Genomic DNA, 20,967 nt, shown 5'->3' with positions numbered 1-20,967 from the left:
TGATGAATAAGTATTCTTATTCTCCTGGCAATATAGTTGTTTGCATGAGTACAATAAGAATCTGGTCCTCTTTTAACAGGACACAATTGGAAACACTGGTTATATTACCAAGGCTTTGACTGGAACATCATATTTAAAAAAAAAAAATACAGGCTTGGATATAACACGACAGCTTTTGAGGAATGAAGGTTGACATTCTGGAATAAAGCCACTTGGAAATATTGGCCTGGTACTGTGCTTATGGGTTCTGTAACCTGGTAAGGTTGAGCAAAGGAGTGTAAAACCGAAGAGCTTTCCAGGACAGGAAGACAATTCCTGCAAAAGGGATGAATATAAGGTGACATATGGTATGAGAATATGAGGAATAACATTGCTATAAGATCCTAAACTTCTGAAGTGTAGAGAGAAGGAAAATAAACCTTTGGTACCAAAGTTTCCTACTTTATAGTTTCCTGAAAGATAGATCCCACGTTTAACATTTTCTTTAGAGCCCCTGTGACATCCTTATTCCTAAGACTATAGATTAAGGGTTTAGACCAGGAGTGAGTATGGTGTAAAAGACAGAGACAACCATATCCTTCTCAGTAGTGTGGTAGGAGCTGGGAAGCATGTAGGTGTAGACAGCAGCCCCATAAAAAAGCATGACCACAGTCACATGAGAAGAACAAGTGGTGAAGGCCTTTTTCCACCCTTCTGCTGAATTCATCCTGTAGATGGTGAGGAGGATGAAAGTATAGGAGCTTGAAATGACTGTTGCAGGGATGAGGAGCATGAGTACACAGCACAGGTACATGGGTGTCTCATAGAGAGAGGTGTCTGAGCAGGAAAACTTCATTAAAGCAGGCACCTCACAGAAGAAATGATGCATTTCCTGGGATCTGCAGAAGGGGAAGGTCATGGTGACAAGTGTGAACAGGAAGCCATCCACAGCTCCCAGGAACCAGCAGCCAGAGACTGAAAGGAGATACATCCTGTGGTTCATGAGAATAGGATAATGGAGTGGATGGCAGATGGCCACACAGCGGTCATAGGCCATGGCAGCCAGAAGGAAACATTCCGAACCTCCTAGTGTAACATAGAAGAACATCAGTATCCCACATTCAGGGACTGAGATCTTATTCACACCCATGAACTGGTCCATGAGCATCTTGGGCACAGTGACAGAAATGTACATTTTTGTCCATGAGAGACAACTGGCTGATGAAGAAGTACATAGGGGTGTGGAGGTGGGCATCAGAGTGTATCAGAAGGATCAGGATGGCGTTTCCAGACAAGGCTATCAGGAAAACCATAAATATTACCACACAAAGAAGAGCTGGGTGCTTGGTTTTACTAAAGAGTCCCACCAAGATTAAATCCAACTCTCCAGTGTGGTTGGCCTCCCAAGTGGTGTTGTCCATGAGATTTCACCTAGATCAGTCAAGGAGAGCTTGACATTAATAGATTACTCATGGGATATGATCACCTGAAATGAATGTTTTGTGAGCTTGTGTGTGTGTGTGTGTGTGCATGCCAAACCAATTGTGCTAACAGGAGGAAGTTCCATGGGCCTTCAGATTTAAGGGTTGTAAATTATCTGTAATTCAACATATTTACCAAAAAACTAAGAATCCTCAGTTAAGAATCCTCAACTGCATGTCAAGGAAATCAGTAACTTATAGTAAGATTGACACAGTTGAAGGTCATGGATTTCCTGATGATAGTGTTGTTTATCAATAAGTATGGAAATCTGCAAAATCACTGACCTGTGCAAACACAAAAATAAATCATTGAAAAAAGATAAATAAAATACCTTATTTCTAGATTTTTTTGTTATAGGAGACAGAAGTGAATCAAGTTCTCTGATTTAAGTATTCAACAGAGATCTTAAAAATCTGGGAGGTGTATTTCATATAATAAAGATTTCGAAAGTAAATGAAACACAATTTGGGTAAAGTCTATACCAAAAATTTGTACCCCATTTGCCTGTATTATTGTACCATGTTGTGATGCTCTGTGGTTGTGTGGAGCAAGAACACATAAATAGGAGCAGGTTGGGGTCCTCACCAATGACCAAACCCTTAGATATCCTAGGGTCACCAAGTGAGGAGTCCAAATTCTGAGGCTCGACTGTGGCTATGGGTTCAGCTTATCCTGTACCCACCATTCCTCTGTCCACTCTACAAAGAGGATAAAAATGTTTGACCTTGGATGTGATAAGGATTAAATGAGGTAAAATAATAAAAGTGCTAGAAACATTACCAGTTACAGATCAATAAGTACATATACAGTTACAGATCAATAAGTGCATATACTCTTAGTTTAAAGACTTAATATCTATAGTAATTATTGTACAGAATCTATGTAAGAGATGATTTTTATATTATTGACCTATGATATGAGATGCATTTCTTCAACTCACCAGTTTTAGTAACTATTAATATATATAAGATTTTGGAAAATGAAAAGGCAATCTACTGAATAGGAGAAAATATTTGCCAATTGTTTATCTGATAAGGGGTTAATAGCCAAAATACATAAAGAACTCATACAACTCATTATAAAAAAAAGCAATCCAATTAAAAATGGGCAGAAGATCCGGATAGATATTTTTCCAAAGAAGACATACACATGGCCAGCAAGAACACGAAAAGGTGCTCAACATCACTAATCACCAAGGAAATTAAATAAAAGCCACAATGAGATATCCCCTCACACCTGTTAGAATGGCCATCATCAAAAAGGCAAGAGGTAACAAATGCTGACAAGGAGGTGTAGAAAGGGAACCATTGTGCATTGTTGGTGGGAAAATAAATTGGTGCAGCCACTATGGAAAATGGTATAGAGGTTTCTCAAAAAAATTAAAAATTGAACTACCATAGGATCCAGTAATTCCACTTCTGGGTATTTATGCAAAGAAAATGAAAATACTGGCTTAAAAAGACATATGTGCCCTTATGATTATTGCAGCATTATTTACAATAATTAGGATATGGAAACAAGCTTAATTTCCATCAGTGGATGAACGGATAAAGAAAAAGTTGTGTGTAGATGTATATACAACGAAATACTGTTCAGCCATAAAAAATGAAATCTTACTGAAAAAAAAGCTCATAAATACAGAGAACACATGGGCTGCCAGAGGCAAAGCGTAGGAGGTGGGGGAAATGGGTGAAGGTAGCCAAAATCTACACACTGCCATTTCTAAAGTAAATGAGTCATGAGAATGTAATGTACAACATGGCAATGATAGTTAACTATAGTTAACAGTTAATAACACTGTACTGCATATTTCAAAGTTGTGAACTAGATGTGAAATTTCCTCTGACATTAAGGCAAGTTTTTTCAGATACGCTAAGCAAATATATATATGTTAATTTTTTAGAAAATGTTTATTAACCACATTTTCAGCCCAAATATTATCACTGAGCTTGAGCATGATAAATATTTAATGTGTGGAAACTTTTCTTAAAAAATAAAGCATAAAAAATATCTAGTTCCAAAAAAATGAATCTGGATTTGATAAATTCTGTAGTCTTGGACAATAATATTTATGATATCAGACTTTAAATAAATGCATATAAGATCTATATTAATTTATAAAATATGAATATATAAGTATAAATAAACATGTACTACATATTTATTACCTTAACGCTGTTTAAGCAGAGATTTATGGAGAATCTCATCTCACTTCTGTCCAGTACATGCTTCTCCAACTTCATCTCCTTAAAGCTCCTACCGTCTGTTCTGAATATCAGGGAGAAGAACTAGCCTTTAGAAGGTCTCTGCCATTTATGAGACAAGGCTTTATGTGTTTTTGCAAACATCATCTGCTTTATTGTCTATAGCAATCAATTTTTCATGGAAACTGAGATGCAAAAAGGTTCAGAAGAATTTGGCTGCAAGTTCTGTGACGGTGGGTTTGCTTCTGTGTTGTTCACTCATTTATCTCAACTGCCTGATACATGGTACACACTCCATACATATTTGTAGTTTGAAAGAAAGAAAGATAATATTTAAGGCATGATTTTTGTCTGAGTGATTGCATTATGGTTGATTTTTAAATTTTATTTGCAATTTTTTGTTTTATGTTTTTCTATAACTATCACTCAACATATAAATTAAAAAAAAAACACCCTAAAATGCAAGGTAACATTAAAGCAACACAGATTAGAACTGAATGACAGAAGAAAGGACAATAAGTAACCTAATGAAGATTGATCCAACGCTGTAAAGGAGACCACCTTAATTTTATTCTCAACTGTTGAACGCATTAGTAAAACTGTCTTTGACACATCAACTAGACAATGAGTTTCATAGTCTGTACCTGTGAAAGATGAGAAGAACAGTATCAATACCCAACAAAATAAGTTTGAACTTTAAATGAGGACATATACATACATACAATACAAATATGTTGTAAAGTGAAAAAAGCTAAGGCTATGTATAAACTACAATTTATATATTTTATATATATAAAAAATATAATTATATGTTTATATATTATCTTTTTATATATTAATATACCTATTAATTACATTTAAATTATAAATATTAATATTTATAACATATTGTTATATTATATCACTATTATATTGATATAATACATTATATATTAGCATATAATATTATATGTTAATATACAATATTATGTATTAATATCAATATACTATATTTTGTAAATAATATATTTATAAATTGTATTATAAATAATAATTTAGAAATACACATGTATTAATATATTATTAAATATGTATAAATATAATTGTATATATTATATACAATTTATATATTTACAATATTTCATGGATAAGATTTGTATTGATGATGGTGAGATTTGAGATTATTGTTAATATTGGTGAATATTTCTAGTTTATGATAAAAGATTTTTTAAAGGACACAAGAATAAAACCAGAAAAGAGCAAAAGAGATATCTATCAGCTTTCTTAGCTCTCTTAATTGCATTCTTCTTCAAAGACCCATATGGGATTTATCAACGGAAGACATTCATCCACTCCATTAATGGGCATAGTAATGACTACAGATGCTGTCACTCTATTTCTCTTTATAGAGATAACAGCAGCCACACTCCATTAGCTCATCGGGATGAAGATTGCTCCATCCTCTGATGTTGGGTTCAGTCAGATAGGAAGACAAAACCACAGGAGTAAAAGGGTAATTATTGGTTTTTACTTCTTCTTCTGACACATTCTATTAATTCTTGCCTATGTTTCTCCAATTTTTCCTTTATCACTTATTTTTGTGGAGAAAAGAAAATGTGCCTTTTTCCTTGAATCTTTTATATAGCACTTATTTACTGGAACATATGAGGAAATGGTTTTTTTATTTCTAATTATTTATGGACAAAAGGATATATGTTCCTTTTGTATTATTGGATGATGCTTGTTTTCTTGAGCTAAAGTTTTACAGGAAAAGAAGGTCTTATTTTACTTTGATTGAAAATGATTTCTGGTAGTTATAACACTGAAATAAATGTCTCAATTGTATTTAAGATTCCCGGATGAAACTGACAGTGGCTAACGCCCACAGTGTAGACTGTGCAGGGAGGACTGTGTTCCTGGAGAACTAAGGCGGCATTCCAGGCTCTGGGTGCCAAATGTAATCTGAGACATGAGTCCTCCCCCAGCTTAGTTGTGTGATATTAGCCAGATGCCCCAGAAACCTGGATTTTCCAATCTGTAAAAGTAGAAAATAAGATGAGTAAGTACCTCATAGATCTTGGGGAAGATAAAATGTGGTAAAGCAATAGAACAATTGCTGAGATGCTGTCAGCTTTAAATAAAGATTCAGTTTTATTCTACCACTACTATGAATAATTCCCCAAGTTCAGTATGCACTAAGCTGTTTAAATGAAACTCAAGGAATTGGACAGAGAAGAGTAAGAATGAGCAGGGAGGCCAGTTGCTTTTCTTGGTACAGACAGTATTCTTTTGTCTCTCTGGTTTCCCAAGTGGGCTGTTCCGTGTGACTTGATCACTTCCATGCCCATTTACCAAAGTGGGACAAAGATTTGCCCAGCACCCCACATCTGCCTGCCTGCCTGCTCTCCCTCCATTCATTCCCCAAACAGCTTCTAGTTCTATACATGTGCCAATCACCGTGCTGGTCCTTGCTTCACTTTGAACACAAATATCGACTTGGTCAGCAAGTGCCTTTTGCATTTATTAGATTGTTTTTAAATTTTGCACAGAACTCAGCTTTCATCTGCAAGTAGGGGTGGAATTTGACAGAAAGATTTTTTTTAGTGCAACGTGTCCCAGATGTTTTGGATATTTATATTAAAGCATCAAACTTATTTTTTGTGTTGTCTACTGCTTTGGCACCCCGGAATTTTGGACTGTTAATAAGGTGAATATTGTAATTAGTCCTTGGAATTACTATGAATATAATCCCTGATCAACATAGATGCAAAAATACTCAACAAAATATTAGCAAACTGAACTTAACAATACATTAAAATGATCATATATCATGATGCAAGGATGATTCAGCAGCTGTAAATCAATCAACATGATACTCCACAGTAACAAAATTAAGTTAAAAAATCTATGATTATGATAGATGCAGAAAAAGAATTTGACAAAATTCAAAAACACTTATGAAAAATCTCTCAACAAAGTAGGTATGGAAGAAACATACCTCAACATAATAAAACCCTTATTTGGCTAACACACATCTAGCATAAAACTCAGCGATGAAAAGCTGAAAGCCTTTTCTCTAAGATCAGGAACAAGACATGGAAACCCACTCTCACCACTTTTATTTGACATAGTATGGGAAACCCTACCACAGCATTAAGGCCAGTAAAAGAAGTTCAATGCATACAAATTGGAAAATAAGAAGTAAAACTATCACTATTTGCTGATGACATGATAATATATATAGGAAACCCTAAAGACTCCACCAAAAAACCATAATAACTAATGAATAAATTCAGTAAAGTTTCAGCATACAAAATTAATATTCAGGAATCAGTTGTGTTCCTATACACTCATTAAAAGCTAACAAAAAAATAAGAAAACCATCTCATTTACAATTGCATGAAAAAATACCTGGGAATAAATTCAACCAAGGAGGCAAAAGACCTGTAATCTGAAATCTATAAGACATTTATGAAATAAATAAGATGACACAAATAAATGGTAGATGCACTGTGCTAAAGGAGTGGAAGAATTTGTATTCTTAAAATGTCCATGCTACCCAAAGCAGGCTACAGATGCAATGCAATCCCCATCAAAATACCAATGGCATTTTTCACAGAACTAGAATAAAGAATGATAAAATTTATATGGAACCACAAAAGACTGGCCCAAAGAGCCAAATAATCTTGAGAAAAAAAGAACAAAGCTCGAGGTATCATGGTCCTTGATTTCAAACTACACTACAAAGATATAGTAATCAAAACAATATGGTACCAGTATAAAAATATATCATAGATCAGTGGAACACAATAAAGAGCCCAAAAATAAAACCATACCATGATAGTAATTAACCTATGGCAAAGGAAGCAAAAATATACAATGAGGAAAAGACAGTCTCTTCAATATATGGTGTTGGAAAACAGAATAGCGACATGCAAAAATATAAAACTGGACCAGTATCTTAAACCATATACAAAAATAAATTCAAAATAGATGAAAGACATGAATGTAAGACCTGAAACCATAAAACTCCTTGAAGAAAGCATAGGCAACCAGCTCTTTGACATCATTTTCAGTAATATTTTCTGGACAATATCCTCAGGCAATGGAATCAAAAACAAAAATAAACAAATATGAATATATCAATTTAAAAAGATTTTTCACAATGAAAGAAACCATAAATAAAACAAAAATACAACCTCCTGAATGGGAGAAGATATTTGCAAATCATACATCTGATAAGGGGTTCATATTCAAAAATCTCTTTATTCATTCATTCATCAATGGACACTTAGACTGTTTCCACATCTATGAAATGTCATACAGAGAAAGGCACCTATTGTATAATTTCTCTTATATGTAGAATCTAAAAAACAAAGCAAATGAGCAAACAAAACAAAACAGAAACAGAGACTCAGAAAACAAACTTGTGGTTGTCAGAGGGGAGGAGGATGGGAGAATGGAGAAAATAGTTTAAGGAGCTTAAAACGTTGGAACTTCCAATTATAAAATAAATAAGTCACAGGGATGTAATGTACAGCATAGGAAATGTAGTCAATAATATTGTAATAATTTTCTATGGTGACAGATGATAGACTTATTGAGATGATCATTTCATAATTTGTACAAGTGTTGAATCACTTTCTTGTACAACTGAAACTAATATTGTTTGTCAACTATACTTCATTAGAAATTAAAAAATTAAAAATCATGAAAAGAAAACCACAAAAATGCAATTGAGAAATCTATTACCATCTTTAGCTCTATTAATTACATGGCATGCTTCTTCAAAGCCCCAAGGGGATGTATCAGCAGAAAAAGTAGTCCACTCCTCTAAGGGGCAGAGTAAAACCAGTGATGGTGTCCGTCTCCTACTTCTCTTCATGCATTTAACCTGGCTGCCCTCCATTTGCCCATCTAGATGAGGCTCACAGAGTCTGCTGATGGTTCCCTGTTCCCCTTCTCATCTTTCTATTGCTTCACACAATTTCCTCAATTTTTTCCCTATTATCCATTTTTAGTGAGAATAGTATATGCACTTTTCCTTCTGAAACTTTTTATAAAACACTTATTTACTCAGTCTTATTAGGAAACGAGTTTTCAATTTCCAATTATTGGTGGAAGAAAGAGAATATATATTCTTCTTATATTATTGGATGATGTTTTTCATGAGAGTGAAATTTTGCAAGGCAAGAGTGACTGATTTTAATTTGAGAAAGATTAATTCTCATAGTTAAAACATTGAAACAGATGTCTCAATTATATTTATGTTTTCCTGTTGAAACTAAAGTGAACTGACTAAAACCCAAATTGTAGACTGGTGAAGGAGGAGTGTTGTCCTCAAGATGTCTGAGGAAGAGTTACAGCCCGTGGGTCCCGCTCCAGGGCTGAGGTAGGGTTGTCCTCAGCTTGGTTGTGTGATGTTAGGCAGGTGGTCCAGGAACCTGAATCCTTTAATCTGTAAAAGGAGAAAATAAGATGAATAAATACATCATAGGCTCTTGAACAAGATAAATATGGCAAAGCAATACAACACATGTGAGGATACTCTCAGCTTCAAATAAAATGTCAATATTATTCTACCACCACTATTAGTAACTTCTCAAGTTAAATATGCATTAAACTGCTTACATGAAACTCAGACATTTGGAATGAGAGGAGTTAACATGAACAAGGAGGCAAGTTGCCTTGTGTGGTACAGATACCATTCCCTTGTCTGTCTGGTGTACCGAGGGGGCTGTTTGGTGTGGCTTGATCATAGTCATACCCATTTACCAAAGTGCATCAGATGCCTGCCTAGTGCTACACACAGAGTCTCCTTCTCTCCCTCTATTCACTCCACAAACAGCTTTGCAGGCTGCACATGGACCAGTCACTGTTGAGGTCCTAGCTTCACTTTGGTCACACACATAGACTCGGGCAGCAGATCAGTTTTACAGTTTATTGGACTCTTTTTAAATTTTGCACAAAGCACTCCAGCTTCCATCTGCTAGTGAGGGGGAGATTTGAAAGAGGGGTTTTTTGCATTGTGTCCCATATTTTTTGGATATTTATATTAAGGCATCAAATTTATTTGCAGTGTTGTCTATGTTTCAGCACTTCAAAATTCAGGACTATTAGTAATTTAATACTCTAATTTAAAAGAAAATTATGAGTATAAAATGTATTTGAAACTTATTCTTCCTGAAACATCACTGCATAATAACCACTTCTAAACTCTTCCAATAAAAAAGAGTCAATATCTTCTTCTTCTTGACAAGGGCTTTTGAATTTTAACATCTGATATGTCAGGAAATAAAGTTATAAAAGTTTAATCTCTGTAAGATAAAATGTATAAGAAGCTATTACTGTTTGATTTAAGAAAAGCCAAATGTATTTCGTGTATGTTTCTCTTTTTTATTACTTTGTAACTTTTTTAAAATTCTGCTTTAAATAACATATAATATTTGTCCTTGAATAGACTGACTGTGATCTCCTTAAAAGCAACCAAGTTTAATGTCTTCTTGATTTGTCTATGGCATCTAACACAGGCACAGCCAGTGACAAGCAAGATAGTGCAGAAAACAGTGAATTAGAGTCAGAGACATCTTAGTGTTATTCAATTTTCCTCTCTGCATTTCAGTTTCCATGAGAAATTAATTGACATGTGCATTAAAGCAGATGGTGTTTGGGAAAAGAAAACAGCTAAAGCCTTGTCTGGTAAATGGCAGTGACCATGTAAATCCAAGTTCTTCTGTCTGACATTTAGAGATATAAGAAATGAATTGCAACTTGGAGCAGCATATACTAGACAGAAGCAAGATGAGATTCTCCATAGAGCTCTGAACTATGGTTAAAATAAATAAATATATATATACATAATTCACTTAAGTCCTACATATATTCACATAAAATAAGTGTGTATTAAAATACATAAACATACACACAAGTCTATATAAATTGATTGGGACTGTAGAAGTTATCAAGTCCAAATGTATGAATAGATACTGAAATTGAAAAACTACAGCAATGTGTCTCATATCATAAGACAATAAATAATGACAGTCAATTCTTACATAGTTCATGCACAATAATTAGCATAGATGTGAACTCTTTAGACTAAATTATATGTGCTTAGTCATCTGTAACTGGTGATGTTGTAAGCATTTTCATTATTTTACTTCAATCCTCACCACATCTGAGGTCAAAAATTAAGTTTATCCTTTGTTTTACGGAGAGTAGAGAGAAAAATGTTGCGTAGAGATAAAGTTGGATCTGTGGTTACAGTTGGGCTGAGATTCTGGGCTGTTCCCTTTATGCCCCACAGGGGTTTAAGGGGCCAGTCATGTGTGAGAAACCTGACCTGTTTCTGGGGGTGCATTGCTTACACTACACAACCACAACACTTCACAGGACAGCCTGATCCTATGGGCACAGGGAGTTCAAATATTTGGTATAGACTTTCCCCAAATTATGTTTCAGTTACTTTCTAAATCTTTCTTACAGGGTATATGCCTCCAATAATATTTTTTAATATTCTACTTGGATACACAACACAGAGAGATCAAATTAATTTAGGCTTTTATAACAATAATTCTAGAAATAGAATTTTGATTTCTCCTATTTCAATGATTTAGCTTTTGTGGTTGCTTGTCAGCAGCTGTGCAAATTTCCAACATATATTACGGATTGTTATAGATGACACTATCTATCATTAGGAAACATCATGACCTGAACTGTGGCAACTTCAAACAAGTTACCAATTGTTCAGACCCATCATTGTAAATTCTTAGTTTTCTAGTAAATTAATAATTCATAAGAAGTAATAATCTCCAAGTTTGTAGGCCCATGGGCCTTCCTCTGGTTTGCACAGTAAGTGGGTGTACACAAACGTTAGCACACAAACTCTCAGTAAATATTTGTTAAATCATATTGGATGGTTATATTCCATGAGTGATTAACTCACTCCAAATCTTTCACTGGTTGTCTAGGTGAAACATCATGGACAATACAACCCAGGTGGCCAATGACACTGGACAGTCAGATGTGATCTTTGTGGGAATCTTCAGTGAATCCAAACACCCAACTCTTCTTTGGGTAGTCATTTTTGTGGTTTTCCTGATACCTTTGTCTGGAAACACCATCCTGATCTTTCTGATACACTCTGTCAACCACCTCCACACCCCCATGTACATTTTCATCAGTCAGCTCTCTCTCATGGACATGATGTATATTTCTGTCACTGTGCCCAAGATGCTTATAGACCAGGTGATAGGTGTGAATAATATCTCAGCCCCTAAATGTGGGATGCAAATTTTCTGCTATGTGACACTAAGAGGTTCAAGATGTTTCCTTCTAGCTGCCATGGCCTATGATCACTCTATGGCCATTTGCTATCCTTTCCATTATTGTATCCTCATGAACCATAAGGTATGTATCCTCCTGGCATTTGGGTGCTGGTTTCTGGGGTCTTTGGCTGATTTCATGCTCACATCTGTCACCATAACCTTAGCCTTCTGAAAATCCTGAGTGATCCATCATTTCTTTTGTGAAGTCCCTGCTGTAATGAATCTCTCTTGCTCAGACAGTTCCCTTTATGAGACAATCATGTACTTTTTGTTGTGTCCTTATGCTTCTCATCCCTCTAACAGTCATTTCAAGCTCCTATTCTTTTATCCTGCTCACTATCCAAAGTATGAACTCAGCAAAGGGCCGAAAGAAGGCCTTAACCACTTTTTCCTCCCATATGACTGTGGTCATCCTCTTTTATGGGTGAGGCATCTACAACTATATGCTTCCAAGCTCCTATCATACCCCTGAGAAGGACATGATGGCATCTGTCTTTTATACCATACTCATTCCTGTGCTAAATCCTTTAATCTATAGTCTCAGGAGAAAAGATGTCACAGGGGCTGTAAAGAATATGTTGAATGTGGGAACAGTTCTTAAAGGAACTATAAAATAGGAATTATGATAATAAGGTGCTTTTCCTTCTCTTTATACATCAGAATTTTAAAAGTTATGCCAATGATATTTCTCAAATCCTCATACCATGGTGTCTTGTATCTCTTTTAGGAATTGCTTCAAAGTACTACAAATATCTTCGATTCTATACTCCTTCTCCATTCAAAATGCATTGTATTATATTGTTTTGAAGTTTACAATTACTGAAGTTGATAACTGCACTCATTTTATAGGAGAATATTCATATTTTATAAAATAATAAAATATTTAGGAGATAAAGTCATGAGGAGATAGAAAACTGTCTCAAGTTAGAGATAGAGACCGACAGAGAAGTAATAAAGCATATTGTGTACAATGTAAACAAGAAATGAATCTGAGTAAAGGGTAAATGGGTGTTCTCTACACCATTGATTTTTATGCTTTAGTGTTTCTTTTTTTAAAAAAAAATTATTAGATAAGGGTAAGTTAAAATCTTGTGAAATTTCAGTTGTACATTGTGTCTCAGTCATGTGGTAGGTGCACCCCTTCACCCTTTGTCCCCACCCCCCACCCCACTTTTCCCCTGGTAGCCACTAATCTGTTCTCTTTGTCTACATTTTTAAATTCCTCATATGCGTAGAGTCATACAGAGATTGTCTTTCTCTATCTGGCTTATTTCACTGAATTCCCTCAAGGTCCATCTATGTTGTTGCAAATGGGATGATTTTGTTCTTTTTTATGGCTGAGTAGTACTCCACTGTATATATATACCGCAACTTCTTTATCCAACCATCTGTTGATGGGCACTTAGGTTGCTTCCATGTCTTGGCTATTGTAAATAATGCTGCAATGAACATTTGGGTGCATAGGACTTTTGGATTTTCTTTTTTTTCTTTTGTTCTTTAAAGATTGGCACCTGAGCTAACAACTGTTGCCAATCTTCCTTTTTTTCTTTTTTTCAAAGATTGGCATCTGGGCTAAGAACTGTTGCCAATCTGTTTTTTTTTTTTCTGCTTTATCTCCCCCCACCCCCACGTACACAGTTGTATATCTTAGTTGCATGTCCTTCTAGCTGTGGGATGTGGGACACTGCCTCAACATGGCCTGACAAGCCATGCCATGTCCGCACCCAGGATCCGCACCCTGGGCCACCACAGTAGAGCACGTGAGCTTAACCACTCGGCCATGGAGCTGGCCCCTGGATTTTCTGACTTCAGGTTCTTTGGAAAGATACCAAGTAGTGGGATAGCTGGGTCGGATGGTAGTTCTATTTTTAATTTTTTGAGGAATCTCCATACTGTTTTCCATAGTGGCTGCACAAGTTTGCATTCCCACCAGCAGTGTATGAGGGTTCCTTTTTCTCCACAACCTCTCCAACATTTGTCACTCTTGGTTTTAAATATTTATATCATTCTAATGGGTGTAAGGTGATATCTCAGTGTTGTTTTGATTTGCATTTCCCCAATGATCAGAGATGATGAACATCTTTTCATGTGCCTGTTGGGCATCCGTGTATCTTCTTTGGAGAAATGTCTGTTCATATCTCCAGCCCATTTTTTTATCTGGTTGTTTGATTTTTTGTTGCTGAGTTCTGTGAGTTATTTATATATTATGGATATTGAGCCTTTGTCAGATGTATGACTTGCAAATATTTTTTCCCAGTTAGTGGGTTGTTTTTTTTGTTTTAATCCTGTTTTCCTTTGCCTTGAAGAAGCTCTTTAGTCTGATGAAGTCCTATTTGTTTATTCTTTCTATTGCATCCCTTCTCTGGGAAGACATGGTGTCCAAAAAGATCCTTTTAATACTGATGTCAAAGAATGTACTGCCTACATTTTCTTCTAGAAGCCTTATGGTTTCAGACCTCTGCTTTAGGTCTTTGATCTATTTGAGATTATTTTGGTGAATGGTGAGAAAGAATGGTCAATTTTCATTCTTTTCCATGTGGCTTTCCAGTTTTCCCAGCAGTATTTGTTGAAGAGATTTTCTTTTCTCCCTTGTAGACCCTCAGCTCCTTTGTTGAAGATAAGCTGTCTGTAGATGCGTGGTTTTATTTCTGGGCTTTCAATTCAGTTCCATTGATCTGTGCACCTGTTTTTGTATGAGTAGCATGCTGTTTTGATCACTGTAGCTTTGTAGTATGTTTTGAAGTCAGGGATTGTGATGCCTCCAGTTTTGTTCTTTTTTTCTCAGGATTGCTTTAGCAATTTGAGGTCTTTTGTTGCCCCATATGAATTTTAGGATTCTTTGTTCTATTTCTGTAAAGAATGTCATTGGGATTCTGATTGGGATGGCATTGAATCTGTAGATTGCTGTAGGTAGAATGGACATCTTAACTATGCTTATTCTTCCAATCCATATACATGGGATGTCTTTCCACCTCTTTATGTCATCATCCATTTCTTTCAGAAAAGCCTGTAATTTTCATTGTATAGGTCTTTCACTTCCTTAGTTAAATTCACCTCAAGGTATTTTATTCTTTTTGTAGCGATTTTGAATGGTATTGTGTTCTTGAGTTCTTTTTCTGTTAGTTTATTAGAGACTAGAAATGCTACTGATTTATGCAAAGTGATTTTATACCCTGCAACTTTTCTGTAGTTGTTGATTACTGCTAAAAGTTTTCAAACAGATTCTTTGGGGTTTTCTATATATAGGATCATGTCATCCACAAACAGCGAGAGTTTCACTTCTTCCCTCCCTATTTGGAGTCCTGTTATTCCTTTTTCTGGCCTAATTGCTCTGGCCAGGACCTCCAGTACTATATTAAATAAGAGTGGTGATAGAGGGCATCCTTGTCTTGTTCCTGTTTTCAGGGGGATGGTGCTCAGTTTTTGCCCATTGAGTATGATGTTGGCTGTAGGTCTGTCATATTATGTTGAGATAGTTCCCTTCTATCCCCATTTTTTTTTCAGAGTTTTTATCATAAATGGCTGTTGGATCTTGTCAAATGCTTTCTCTGCATCTGTTGAGATGATCATGTGGTTTTTATTCCTCAGTTTGTTGATGTGGTGTATTATGTTGATTAATTTGTGGGTGTTCAACGATCCCTGTGTCCCTGGTATGAATCTTACTTGATCATGATGTATGATCCTTTTGATGAATTGCTGAATTCAGGTTGCCAAAATTTTGTTGAGAATTTTTGCATCGATTTTCATTAGTGATATTGGCCTGTAGTTCTCTTTTGTTGTGTTGTCCTTGTCAGGCTTTGGTATCAGCATGATGTTGGCCTTGTAGAATGTGTTAGGAAGTGTTCCATCTTCCCTAATTTTTGGAATAGCTTGAAAGGGATGGGTATTAAATCCTCTCTGAATGTTTGGTAGAATTCCCCAGGAAAGCCATCTGATCCTGGGGTTTTATTCTTTGGGATACTTTGATGGCTGTTTCAATCTCTTTCCTTGTGATTGGTCTGTTCAAATTGCTTACCTCTTCTTCAGTGAGCTTTGGGAGATTGTAGGAGTCCAAGAATTTGTCCATTTCCTGTATGTTATCCATTTTGTTGGCATAGAGTTTTTCATAGTACTCTCTTGTAATCCATTGTATTTCTGTGGAGTCTGTTGTTACTTCTCCTCTTTCACTTCTGATTTTGTTTAGCCTGGGGAGAGTTTACAGGCCATGATACAGAGAAGAAATCCAAAAAGATTTTGTCATTCTTCCTGAATTGGGGAGATAGAGTTGTCTTAGGTGGCCAATGTACAAAGATTTCACAGAAAATGCTAATGAAAAGAAGAAAGCTGCACACAGAGATAGGTTAAAATATTCACAAAAAGTACCCCTGGAGTCTTCAGTTGAATACTTACAACCAGTGTATGTGAGAAAATTACCAAATGATTGGAAGAAACCACCTAAAAGTCTAGATCAAGAAATCTATGAAACTCACACAATATTGGAAATAGTTTCTGGTCCCATCAGACTAAAGGAAACATCTCACAATCTATAGGAAAATAGATAGAGCTTTCTGAAAAATTTTGACCCAGTTATGAGGCAAAATTAGCCCTAGAATAAATGCTGATGTGTTCCTAGAAAAGAAAATTAAATTATAAGTAAACAAGAAAAAAATTAAAATTACAGTAGAAATCAAGCTGTTGGAAACAAAATCAATAGAAATAGGCAAAATCAAAAGCCAGTTATTTTAAACATCAATAAAATTACTCTCTAGCCAGACTAACTGAGAAAGAAAGGAAGGAAGAAGAAAAAACAAATTATTTGGACAAGAAATAAAAGAAGAGTCATCTTGGTAGATCCTACAGACATTAAAATGGTAGTAAAGAAATATTATGAAGAGTTGTTTGTCCACAAATTTGATAATGTAGATGAAATGGACTAATTCTTTGAAATATACAATCTACAAAAACAAGCAAGAAGAAATAGGAATCTGAATACGGCTATATCTATTCAAGAAATTGAATACATCACTTGTTATCTTCCAAAACAGAAGTACCTTGCACAGATGAGTCCAATGGTCCATCTATCAAACATTTAAGGAAGAAATTATGTTAGTTCTCTATAATCTCTTTCTGAATATAGAAGCAAGGAAATATTTCTTAACTCATGTTATGAGGCCAGCATTACCGCAACACAAAACTAGGTAAATACATTACAAAAAAAGAAAACCACACACCAATATCTTTCATAAACACGCAAAAACCATCAACAAAATGTTAGCAAATTAAGTCAACACTATATAGAAAGAACTATATACTGCAAGAAAATGCAATTCATCCTAGTTAAGCAAGGCTAGTGAAACTAAATCAATTAACATAATCCATCACATAACAGACTAAAAAAGAAACAGTGTATAACAAGAGATGAAGAAAAATCATTTGGCAAAGTCTAACAACTATTCATGATATAAATTCTCAGCAAATTAAGAATAGAAGGGACCTCTCTAAACTTGATAAAGAACATTCACAAAAAAATATATACACTTAACATCATAATTAACTGGAAAAAAGCTAAATGGTTTTTCCATAAGATCAGGAACAAGGCAAGGATGCCCTATTTACTTTTTATCAAATCCTGTTGAAAGTTATGCTCAAGTCAATAATACAAGAGTAGGAAACAAAATGAGTACAGATAAATTTGATTTTTTCACAGATGATATGATCATGTATACAGAAAATCTAAAAGAATTGACAAAAATGTCCTGAATCTAAGAAGTCATCATAGAAAGTTCACAGAGTAAAAAGTTATACAAAAGTAAATTGTTTTTCTATATATCAACAATAGACAATTGGCATTTGAAATTGCAAATAAAATGGCATTTAAATAGCATGAAAACTGAAAAAAACAAACAAAATGCAAGATATTGATGAAAGAAATAAAAAAGATATGAATAAATAGAGAATCATTTCATTTACATGGACAGGGAGACTCAATACTGTTAAGATATCACTTTTCCCAATTTGATTATACATTATGTAAATACAATAGAATACCCATAAAAATGCCTGAAAGTTATTTTGTGGATATCAAGAAAATTATTCTAAAGTTTATATGGGGAGGCAAAAGTTGAAAATAGCCAACATAGTACTGAAGAGTGAGAACAAAGTCAGAAAGCTGACACTATCCAACTTTGACACTCAATGTAAAGCTATAATAATTAACTCAGTGTGGTACTGATGGAAAGATACAAAACTAGATCCATTTAACATAATATGGAGGCCTAAAATGGACCCACTCAAACAGTCTCCACTGATCCTTAACAAAGGATACAATGTAATTTAATAGAGAGAGGATAGACTCAAAGAAATATTCAGGAAAATCAAGACATTCGTGTGTAAAAAAATAGAATCTAGACACAGATATTAAATCTAGACACCAAAGTTAAACTCAAAATAGATCATAGACCTAAATGTTAAATGCAAAATTAATAAAACACTACAAGATAACAGAGATCAAAATCCAGATGACATGGGTTTGGCATTGTCTTTTTAGATAAAATTCCAAAGTTATGAGTCACAAAAGAAATAGTTGATAAGAGGAACCTCATTAAAATTAAAAACTTATGCTGAAATACAATAATGAGATAGAGAAGACAAGCCGCAGACTGGTAGAAAATACTTGCAAAAAATGTATCTTGTAAAGGATTGTTATCCAAAATATATAAAGAATTCTTAAAGAACTCAACACAAACAACCTGATGTTTTTAATGGCAGAAGACATGAATAAACACCTCACCAAAAAAGATATACAACTTGAAAACAAGCTAATAAAAAATGCTCCACATTATGTGCTATTAGAAAAATGAAAATTAAAACAAAAAGGAGATACTGCTACATGGCTGTTACAATAGTGAATATCCAAAACTCTGACAGCACCAAATCCTGGTGAGGGTAAGGAGTTATAACTCTATATCCTCAAAGGTTTAAATTTGTTCTAAAGCAGAGTTAAACTATATGTTATTATATATAGAACAAATGTACCTTATACACAATAATGTATAAATTGAAAATTTCTGATATCTTGTCAAAAGTTACTATGCATGCAGGGCTGGTCTGGTGGTGCAGTGGTTAAGTTCACACATTCCACTGCAATAGCGCAGAGTTTGCTGGTTTGGATCCAGAGTGTGGACCTACACATCATTTATCAAGCCATGCTATGGCAGGCATCCCATATATAGAGTAGAGGAAGATGAGCATGGGTGTTAGTTCAGGGCCAGTCTTCCTCAGCAAAAAAGAGGAGGATTGGCAGCAGATGTTAGCTCAGGGATAATCTTCCTCAAAAAAAACCTTACCATGCATGCAAGAAACAATATAGGCCCCATAATGAGGTAAAGAAAAGTCAGTAAATAGAAACACAAAAATTATACAGATGATAGAAATGTCTCTTGAAAAAGATAATAATATAAGAGATTGACCTAAGTTATGAGATGATTAACATGATAAACTTTGCATACCTGTTCCCCAGTAAAACAGGCAAAATTAGTTAAAAATGCCCATTTCATTCCTCTTGAAATGTTCCTAAGGACATAAGAAAAATGAAAAAATCTATATAAAACATATGAAAATTTAATAAGAAAAGAGAAATCAAGAGTTTCTCTACATGAACCAATACTTCTCATTCCCCAACGCCTCCTACATCATTGAGGTATAAATCCAGTTCTAGATTTGTGTAGCCATAACTACAGATCACTCTCTCTCCCAGATCTCAGTTAGAGAGCTTTATTTCCAGGAGGAGCAGGACATTGCAAGTTCTCATTCTGTCCTCAGATACGTGGTGATGTCTTCTACCAACTAGCCACCACTCATGGAATAGAGGCTCGATCTTGAGTGCAACTCTGTGAAGAATGCTAGGCCCTAAACAAAAAGATGCAAGTTGAGAAGACCTCAAGCTGCTCCCCACCTCCAATAAGTGGGCAGCTATTAAAATAAGAACATCTCTCAGAAAAAAAGGCTTTCATTGTGCCCACTCCTAACTCCAGAGACCAGGTTCAGAAGATTTTTTTTAGAGGAAAATATAGAGTGAAGAATATAAAATAGTAATCTATTTCTAAAGGAACTTACTTTATTTACAACAAAAGATGGAGAGATTCAAGCCAAAGATCATTGTCAAAACAGTGAAAGTTGCGAAGATAGTCAACTGGGAGGAGATATGTCTATTCAATAAACTACAATCTAAAGTTATAAGCCAGCTAGTTTTCAGGAAAAAAAAAACTAAGGGAGAGAAAGCTAGAAAGTCCTCACTGGTTCAGAACAAATATCACACAAGAACTCCCAGAACTGTACCTATATAGGAACCTAGCTTTGATTAGATTATACAAAAATTCATTACTCATGGTACTCTTGAAAATAATAAAGCAATCATGTGACAATTAGTATAGATTAAAAACTGTGTGTATGTCACAGAAAAAGACTCGGATAGCCCTGTCAAAATTATAGTCATCTCAATCTATGTCTTCCAGTGAGCGACATTAGAGTCCGAGCATTGTCAGGGATAAACGAGGAAAACTTCATGAAAATAACACAGCTAGTCACTATCCTATAAGCAGGGAAATAACAGTAAAAAGTCCTGGTGTGGTGAACCAATAACAAAACATGCAGTTTATATCATATGAAATGTCTAGTTTCAAAAAGACTGTTATGGATCCTGGAAAGAAACAGAAAAGTATAATCCTAATGTGAAAAAAAAAGCAGGCAATATAAATTGACCTTGAGAGAGAGGTCAGTTTTATCAGATAAAAATGCAAATTAAGCACTAAAAATATCTTCTAAAAACTAAATGAAACCATGATGTAAAAGGAAATTGTGATCACAAAGTTGCATCATTAGAGGTTATCAATGAAAGGAAGTTATAGAAATATCCAAAATAAAATTCTGGAACTGAAAATTATAGTAACTAAAATTTTTAAAACTCTTAGAGGGACTTATCTGTAGACTTGAACTGGTGAAAGAAATAATCAACAAAC

The 20,967-nt window shown here is 34.8% G+C and overlaps 2 pseudogenes; one reads left to right on the top strand and one right to left on the bottom strand.

Moving 5' to 3' along the window:
* Positions 1 to 437: 437 nt before the first annotated feature.
* Positions 438 to 1,400, bottom strand: LOC103545576 (olfactory receptor 2T5-like; annotated as a pseudogene).
* A 10,224-nt stretch (positions 1,401 to 11,624) lies between these two features.
* Positions 11,625 to 12,588, top strand: LOC139081365 (olfactory receptor 2T29-like; annotated as a pseudogene).
* The last annotated feature ends 8,379 nt before the right edge of the window (positions 12,589 to 20,967 follow it).

This window comes from Equus przewalskii, unplaced genomic scaffold (genome assembly GCF_037783145.1).
Source record: "Equus przewalskii isolate Varuska unplaced genomic scaffold, EquPr2 contig_R1837, whole genome shotgun sequence".
In the NCBI taxonomy this organism is placed as follows: domain Eukaryota; kingdom Metazoa; phylum Chordata; class Mammalia; order Perissodactyla; family Equidae; genus Equus; species Equus przewalskii.
The sequence above is the reverse complement of the archived record's forward strand: the minus strand, read 5'-3'. Positions and strand labels throughout refer to the sequence as shown.